The sequence below is a fragment of the Indicator indicator genome, chromosome 1, assembly GCF_027791375.1.
Source record: "Indicator indicator isolate 239-I01 chromosome 1, UM_Iind_1.1, whole genome shotgun sequence".
In the NCBI taxonomy this organism is placed as follows: Eukaryota; Metazoa; Chordata; class Aves; order Piciformes; family Indicatoridae; genus Indicator; species Indicator indicator.
The window spans coordinates 3,700,947-3,710,727 of record NC_072010.1 but is presented as its reverse complement, the minus strand read 5'-3'; positions in this window follow the sequence as shown (position 1 = coordinate 3,710,727).

Genomic DNA, 9,781 nt, shown 5'->3' with positions numbered 1-9,781 from the left:
ACCCTAAGGATTTCCCTGGAATTGCTCAGCACAACGTTTAAAACCAGGTGTTGGATGCACTACTGCACAAAAAACCCCACTACAGAGTGATTAGACAGCCAGGATTTCTCAAAAGCTACCACAGGGACTATGTAAAGGCTCATCCTCAGCAGGTCCCTTTGGTCATAGAATCATTTAATCATTTTGCTTGGAAAAGGTGCAATGTGCTGCACAAACACACATTTGGAGAACATCCCTTCCTGCCCACAGCCTGAAATGAGCCATGAGAGAGGGAGGAAGGGAGGCAACATCTTTCTAACCCAAATGAGGGATCAAGGCAGGACAGATCCAGCCACACTCCTATATATCTGGTCAGAACAATAGCCACCACCTTTCTGTTCCTCAATTTCTTGATCTGGGGCATAAGGACAACACTCAGCAGTTCTTATCAGGGTTTGTTGAAAGTCCCTTTGTTAGCACTTGGAAAGTATTTGAAGCTTTTCCAGTGGCTAGTGTTATACTAATGAAAAATTGACATGCAGGTGGCATGTACCCTAGGGTATGGTTTTCACAGATGTCATCCAGAAGGAACCTCACAGGATGCCATTCAAGGACTATCCTGTCCCTGAAGTATGCCTCTAACTGAGCCACAGAGTGCCTTCTCTCCTGGTAGAGAACCCATGCCAGATACAAATCTCAAGCTCTGGCTCACAACTGTTTGGCTGGGAAGCCTTCCTACTTGACCAAGCATCATCTTTTCCCATCATTCCTTCCCTCATAATCTCACATGAAGAAAAAACAAAATCATGATCTATGCACAGCCACCTCCCCATCCAGCAATGACAGCAGCCTACGCTGCAGTGGTTTTCCAGGCACCACCTTGGCCTTTCTGTCCCCTTGCCTGTTGACTCAAACAGTCCTCTGCTCATGTGCTGGACTGATTTTTCCCCTTCAAGCACCACTTCTGCCTTCCCTGCAACAAGCTGGGGCAGAGCTAATGCTCCTCATCTCATTGTTTTCACAGCAGGACTTCTGAGAGACCAGCCTGCAGAATGAATCAGGGTTTGCAGTGAAGCAGACTGTGGTCTGTAAGATCTCATTTGGTGCAGAAATTGGAAGTGTGTCATAGATAACCCAGGGAACTGCAGGACAGGGAAAGACAGTTTCATTGCTGGGCAGCTGAATGCTGCCTTGGAGTTCTGGTTTCTGGTTCTCCTTTGTTTACTACTGAAATAAAGAGATTAAATATTCAGATTATCAGGCTTTTATAAGGAGTGGTCCTGAGGTGGCACAACCTTTCTGCACTTCATCTTCTTTCCTGGCAATAAGAACTCACAGAAAAGTTGGGAGGATTGGCTCATTCCTGCTTGTCAAGAGAACTGAGTTCCTGGAGCACACAAGGATTCTGTAGAAGGTCAACATGTTAATTATTAATCTGCAGAGCAGCTTTGAGGTTCCCATCTGTTATGTAGCTCACATAAAACAGAAAGCACACAATATGTGTAAGGGAAAGGAAAAAAACCCCAGGAAATGGCAAAAAAACTGTTCTGCTCCCCCAGTGAACAACTGATAGGAGCAGCATGGATAAAATCACAGAATCAGGAGGGAAGGAACCTTGGGAGGTCTCTAGTCCAACCCCTGCACAAAGATGAAATCAAGCTGCCCAGGGCTTTGACCTCTATGGCTTTGAGAACATCCCAGGATGGAGAGTACTGGACATCAGGAGAAAGTTCTTTGGATATTAGGAGTAAGTTTTTCACTTAGAGAGTAGTGAAATACTGGAACAGGTTGCCCAGGGATGTGATAGAAGCCCCATCCTTGGAGACATTCAAGGTCAAACTTGATAGGGCCCTGAGCAGCCTGGTCTGGATAAACACATCCCTGCTTACTGCAGTGGGGTTGGACAAGATGACCTTTGAGGGTCCCTTCTATGACTGTGATTCTATGATCACACAACTCCCCTGGCAGCCTGCCCCAGTACCTAACTTGCTCATAGTGGGAAGGGTTTCGTTATTCCCAGCTGGAAACTCTCATTTCAGTTTCAGTTTGTTTTTTCTCATTCTTCTGCCATGCACTGCTGTGGAAAGCCTGGATCCATTTCCTGAACAACCTCCTTGTAGGCACTTGAGGGGATGTTAACATGCAGTCCCCAGCCTTCACCAGTGCAAGGAGTTCGTCCATCCTGGCTTAGTCCATCCCAGCTGAACCCCTGCTGGATGTGCCATAGAATAATAGATTGGTTTAGGTTGAAATGGATCTTTAAAGGCCATCTAGTTCAATCCCCCTGCAGTCAGCAGGGACATCAACTGTGGATGCTCAGAGCCCAATCCAACCTAACCTGAAATGTTTCCAAGAACATGGCATTAACCACTCATCTGGGCAACCTCAGACAGTGTTTCACCACCCTCAGTGTAAAAAGTTTCCTCCTTATATTTAGGCTAAATCTGTCCCCCTTTAGTTTCAAACCATCACCTCTTGTCCTGCCACAACAGGCTCTGCTAAAAAGTCTCTCCCCATCTTTCTTATAGCCTCCTTTAAGTACTGAAAGACCACAAGAAGGTCTCCCTGAGGTATTTTCTTCTCCAGGCACAACTTACCCCTCCATCCCAAGTGCAGGATTTTGCAGTTGTCCTTGTTGAATTCCACAGGGTTCTTGTCAGCCCCAGACTGTCCTGGTTCTCCTGGCAGCTCTGCCCTCAAGCATAATGACTACTCCCTCAAGTCTGGTGTCACTCACCCACTGGGGTCATTTTTGATGAGGCAAATTTCATCTCCTCCAAGCTGCTGATAAAAACACTTAAAGGAAAGGTCCCAGGATAGTTCTGGGCAGCTTCCTACACAACAAGCAGTCCACCTATCTAGACTGCAGCTGCTCTTTGATACAAGGATGCTGCAGGACATCATCTCAAAAGCCTTAATGAAGTCAAAGAAGACATCTCCTGTGTCCAGTTTTGGACTCCCCAGCTCAAGAGAGACAGGGATGTGCTGGAAAGAATCCAACAGAGAGCCATGAGGGTGATCAGGGGACTTGAGCATCTCCCCTATGAAGAGAGACTGAGAGCCCTGGGGCTGTTTAGTGTGGAGAAGAGAAGACTGAGAGGGGATCTGATCAATGTCTATCAATATCTGAGCAGTGGGTGTCAAGTGGATGAGGCCAGGCTCTTTTGGGTAGTGCACAGTGATAAGACAAGGAAGAATGGATACAAACTTGGATGTAGAAGGTTTCATCTCAACATGAAGAGAAACTTCTTTACAGTAAGGGTGACAGAGCCCTGGAACAGGCTGCCCAGAGAGGTTGTGGAGTCTCCTTCTCCGGAGACTTTCCAAACCCACCTGGATGCATTCCTGTGTGGACTACCCTAGGTGATCCTGCTCTGGCAGCGGGGTTGGACTCCATGATCTCTGGAGGTCCCTTCTAACCTCTAACGTTCTGTGATTCTGCTCTATGATTCTGTGATCTGTACTCTCCCCTCACTCACAGACCTACCAGTCCATCCTTGAGTGTCATCATGTAGGTTAATTATGATTCACCCTTGGTAAATGAGTGCTGCTCTTTCCCAGCACACAGCTGCCAAGAGGATGTGCTCTATGATCACCCCCAAAACTGAAGAGAGGCTGACAACTCTCAGGTAGAGAGACTCTCAGGTTAGACTCTCAGGTAATAATTCTTTACTTTTTGAAGATATTCTAGAGAGGAAGATGTGCTTTGGAAGAGGGAAAGGTTGTCTTCCCATCTCATCCTTATCATGCAGTTGTTCAGACCTACAATGCTGAAGACACTCTTTCTTCCACCTGGCACATCAACAAGTGGTGATAGCGTTAGGTACCAAATGCTGCATTCCCAAATACACACCAGGACCCACAGTGCTTTCTCCCATGCCTCCTCAAAATAAAAGAGGTGCTGTAAAAGGCTTAAATTCCATCTAAAGCCACAAATATAATGAAACACATCATCAACACTTGCAACAGGTGTTGCTGCCCAGGAGGAGATGTGTCCCTGAAAGGACAGACACCAAACCATGCTCTAGAAACCAGAGAAGGAAAATTAATTTAAGCAAAGGGTAGCATCAACCAGTTTAGCTTTGAGTAAACTGCAAAAATAAAACCCCAAATTCAGTCTCAGGATGAAAAGTCACCTTCAGCTTTGCTTTGGTCTAATCTTCATAATCTATAGGGTTCAGAGGTGCCCTTACATTTCTCCTCAGCCTGTGTTTTTTCTTCTGTCAGGAGCTATTTCAATTGAAAGCAATCCAATTACTTCTAAATTAATTCATCCCCCTCTCCCTGCCAGCAGCAGAACTCCAGTAAAGGCTCCTTAGTATTTTTTAGCAGAATGCAGTATCTGTTCCTGCACCCCAGACCTTATAAAGCTCTGAAAGCATAGATCTAAATCTTACCTTTAGGCAAGCTCAGTAATCAATTCAGCACATTTCCTGCAACAGCATTATAAAGAATTTGAAAGCAGGAAAACAACCCCACCATCCAACCACAGCCTGATAAACAAAGTGATTTGCTTCTTACTTAAAGAGAAGAGGAAGTAATCCTCATCTACTTCCCTGAATTCACTGGAGGTTTGGAAGTAGAGAAATGAGGCTTACCTTTTACTGTCCTTAACTCCTGCTGAAATGGTTTCTTTTATGTCAGCCAACACATTACTGTTATTCTTGCTGCATCCTCCAGGCAGCTTGGCAATTAGGGCTCAATCCTGCAAGCATGCTGAGCTGCTGCAGGATGGAAGGCAGCACACACAGTGCCTTGACAGAGCACAAAGAATCCTGTATTCTATAACATTTCTGCACAATTTGCTGTGACCTGGTATAAAATTTTTTACCAGGACCATCCCCTGTTGTCACACATCCATCTAGGTCTGTTTTCCAAGAACACCAAAGGAGTTGTGTCTCTTTTTTGCAGGGAACAAAAAATCCTCTTTATTTGAGAAGCAAAAGAGTTTGGGGTTTTTTAGTTTTGGTTTGGTTTGGTTTTTAGAATCATAGAATTGTTGTGGTTGGAAGAGAACATTAAGATCATCAAGTCCAGCCATTAACCTAACACTGCCAAGTCCACCACTAAACCATGTTCCAAAGCACCACATCTACAGGTCTTCCAAATACCTCCAGGGACAGGGATTTCACCACATCCTAGGCAGTGAAGAAAGTTTTCCTAATGTCCAACCCAAACCTCCCCTAGTGCAACTTGAGGACATTTCCTCTTACCCTATTGCTTGTCACTTGGGAGAAAAGGCCAGTCCTTACCTTGCTACAACCTCCTTTCAGTGAGCTGCACAGAGGTCTCCCTTAAGCCTTCTTTTCTCCAGGTCAAACAACTCCAATTCCCTCAGCTACACCTCAGAAGACTTGTGCTCTAGATCCTTCCCCAGCTTCATTGCCCTTCTCTGGACACACCTGCACCTCAATGTCCTTCTCGTAGTGAGGGGTCCAAAGCTGACCACAGTATTTGAAGTGTGGACTCACCAGTGCCCAGTACAGTGGGGTAATAACTGCACTACTCCTGCTGACCACACTCTTGCTGGTACAAGCCAGGATACTGTTGGCCACTTGGGCACACATTGTCTCATAATCTGCCAGCTGTTGACCAACACCCCCAGGTCCTTTTTTACCTGGCAGCTTTCAAGTCACTCTTTCCTGGGGTTGTTGTGACCCAAGTGCAGGATCTGGACCTTGGCTTTCTTGAGCTTCATACAACTGACCTTGGCCCTTGATCCAGCCTGTCCACATCCCTATGTAAAGCCTTCCTACCTTCAAGCAGATCCACCCAGCTTGGTGTCATCTGCAGATTTACTGAGGGTGCCCTCCATCCAAATCATTGATGAAGTTATAAAACAGAACTGACCCCTGGGGAAGACCACTGGTGACAAGCAGCCAACTGGATTTCACTTCATTCAGCACCAATTTTTCCCCAGTCATCTAGCCAATTTTTTATCCAGCAAAGAGTCCACCCATCCCAGCCATGAGCAACCAGTTTCTCCAGGAGAACTCTGTGGTCCAAAACACCCACCTGTTTATCCAGCTAAGGAGGGCAAACCACAGCCAGCAACTCATCATTACCACATCCACTAGATACAGCCTGGCCAGCAGGTAAACCACTCACACAGTGATTGTTACCACTTCCCTAAAACTATTCTTCTAAAAGGCCAACATTTCTTCTAAACAAGTAGCAAGAAGTTGCAATTTCCTTACAGAGTTGGAACTCACCAAACAAAAGCCACTGCTGGGTCCTCATCCATGCTCCTGCACCTCCTACTTCTGCTTCCCCATGGTCTACTCTTCATTTAGCTGAGATCTACTTTTTTCTGACTACATAATTTTAATCAGTGTAAGTGATGTGACTCTAATTCAATGATCTTTTGTGTATTCATCAAGCACTGACAGCAACTTAGTGCTGTGGTTTCTACCTCAAGTCTTGCCAATGACACAATTGCTGCTTCTCTCTTTACTGCTTAGTTAATTATTTCACATCCAGCTACTCATTATTGCCTAAAGCCTCAGCCTCCCTCATATATTATTTGTACCATAATTACACCTGAAGGCTTCAATTCCAATAGAGCCCCCTGGCTTACAAATTATCTATAGGATGCACAAAAGAATGTACATCTCATTTAAGCAATGTGGAAACTTCTTCTCCCAAGGAACAAGAGATAGGACAGGAGGAAATGGCCTCAAGATGCATCAGAGGAGGTTTAGGCTGGATATTAGGAAATAATTCTTTACTGAAAGTATGGTCAGGCAATAGAAGAGGCTGCTTAGGGAATGTGGTGGAGTCACCATCCCTGGAGGTGTTCAAAAAACATGCAGGCATGGCACTTCAGGATATGGATAAGTGACCGTGGTAGTGTTGGTTTGACAATTGGACTTGATGACCTCAGAGGCATTTTCCAACCTTAATGATTCTATGATTCTATGAAATAACTCACACTGTTGTAGGAATATGAAATAACAAGGAACATCCAGATCAAACCAGCTGATTCAGTAGGTTGTGGCACAGCCACCAGCCAAACCTCTACAGAGCTACAAATACACTAACAGTGATGCTCCACCTCCCTTTGCTCACATTAGCTGCTTTCCAAGTTGCACCCAATGAGGTGCCATGGCAGAACAGAGGATTAGGGACATTTTATGAGATCTGGAAAGAAGGTCAGAGCTAATAACTACAGGAAAATTGAATTTAATACTCCTTTAGAAACAGAAGTGAAACACTAGCCATCTGCAGTTGTAACAAGCACAAATTGCCAGCAGAGAAGCCTGGCCAAATTTTTTGCACACAATTCTAATCACAGAATCATAGAATCATTTCAGCTGGGAAAGACCTTTAAGATCATCAAGTCCAACCATCATCTAACTCTACCAAGTCCGGTGCTAAGCCATGTGCCTCAGCACCACATCTCTTTGTCTTTTAAGCACTTGTTACCAAAGAGGCTGATAATCTGCCTTTCTGAATTCACCTTCTTTTCAAGGAGATCACATATTCATCACTTCTTGTCCCAAACTGCTTTCCAGTGACAGATTGGACTTGTACTGTATGTCTCCTACTCACCAGAGCTAACTACTTCTGGCCAGCAAGGCTCTTCACGTGTCCCTGTTCCCTGTGGCACTGAATCAGAACCACCCTTTAGCACAGCACTGATGCAGATTGCCCATCAGCCACAAGCAGTAGCAGATTTGGAGCAGGAGATTCTCTCCAGGCTCCAGCAGGATCTTCTGCCCTGCTCAGCAGCTTTCAGACCTCTCCAGTGAGTCAAGATTTGTCCAAGCACTGTCACTCAACTGGACTGCTGCCATCTTGCATGGCTTTGCTCTAGATCAGGAGCTCTACCTTGGGAAGGTTGAATTTCTCTCTTGTGGCCACATATTTTTCCAAGGGGTCCCTAAAAATAAGTAATCAAAAGAAATCTATCTTGCCTACTGGGTACTGGTGGATGAAAAGCTGGAGATGAGCCAAGAATGTGCACTCACAGTCCAGAAGCCAACCATGTTCTGGGCTGCATCCAAAGTAGTGTGGGCAGCAAGTAGAGGGAGGGGATTCTGCCCTTTTGCTCCACTCTGCTGAGATCCCACCTGCAGTGCTGGGTCCAGCTCTGGAGTCCTCAGCACAAGAAGGACATGGACATGCAGGTCCCAGGGAGGACCACAACGATGATCAGGGTTGGAACCCCTCTGCTATGAGGACAGGCTAAGAGAGTTGGGGTTGTTCAGCCTGGAGAAGAGAAGGCTCTGGGGAGACCTTCTTGTGGGCTTTCAGTAGCTAAAGGGGGACTACAGGAAAGCTGGGGACAGACTTCTAATCAGGGCAAGGGGGAATAATTTTAAACTGAAAGAGGGAGATTTAGACTAGATATAAAGAAGACACAAGTTCTAGGCTGACTGCCCTACCTGATCCCAGCTATCTTAGCTACCTTGATCTGTTATTTCTTCAGTGCTTCTTCTTTGATCCCTTTGGTGTACACAGATCACTCCAGTTCTTCTCTTAAGTACTCAGTCATCAAATGAAAGAAAAGGCTTTGGCTGGATGTCAAAGCAATCAGAATGATAATACCAAATAAAGCCTGAGGCCCTAACATTTCATCCTCTTTCTCCAGACTCCACCTCCCAGCTCCATTCCTCCCCTCCAGTCAGCTTCTACCTACACACATCGCTAGAACTCTAGAACCTACTGATACCCTTTTCTAATAAAGCATCTCCAAACCCTCACCACTGTGTTATCATCTCTCCTCATATGGATGCAAAAAGCAAGGAATTAAATTTGCCTTGAAAACCAACAGCAGATAAAAGCACATGAAGCAGGACTCACCCTCACCACTAGACCAGCAGAGCCACACTGGCTCTGTGGCTAAACCCAGCACCCACCACAGACAAAAACAACCCATCTCAGTTGATTTTTAATTTTTAATATATTTGGCATGAGATGCCCAAAAGATTTATCCTGCCTGCACTAGGTAAATTTCTCCCAGGACAGTCACTCCTCCTCACACTCCTTAGATGAACACATCTCCCTTTTCTTCCTCCAAAAGCCTTCAGCTCTCCTCCTTAGCCAGAGCTCCCAGCCAGGGCTGTGCTGCCCTAGTAGGAGTACTCAGATCTGCACTGACCTTCAGACCAATGTCTTTTCTATTATCATCCCTGGAGACTGTAAATACATCTACTCCGGAAAGCTGGTTGGTTTATTGGAGGTATTTATAGCATTAACATCACTCTTCTTTCTTCGGATTTCTGTCTGCTTTTGTCTGTGCATAGAAATTAAACCCCTGGATATAACCCAGGGAAAAACCACGTCCTGTTCACCAGCACATACTGGTCCGGGGGCTGACTCTGCTGACACTGGCTGAGATTTATCAGACACTGCCTCACAGCTTGGAGGTACAGAGATCTCAAATCTCCTGGTGGTGCCTTCAGGAAAAATGGGTTATGATGCTCATTTGAGACCTCAGTTTCCCTCCAGACACCAACATGTCTGGCTTTGCACCAGCCAGTCCAGAAACCAGGAAGGCAAAGTGCTGAAGGCAAATGCCAAAGGCAAAGGCAAAGCAAGTTCTCCATGGAACAACAATGTGCTCTTGTGGCCAAGAGAGCCAATGGGATCCTGGGATGCATCAGGAAAGGTGTGTCCAGCAGGGCTAGGGAAGTTCTTCTACCTCTCTACTCTGCCCTGCTGAGACCACACCTAGAATCCTGTGTCCAGTTTTGGGCTCCCCAGTTCAAGAGAGACAGAAACTTGCTGGAGAGAATCCAAGGGAGAGCCATGAGGATGCTTAGGGGACTTGAGCATCTCCCCTGTGAAGAGAGACTGA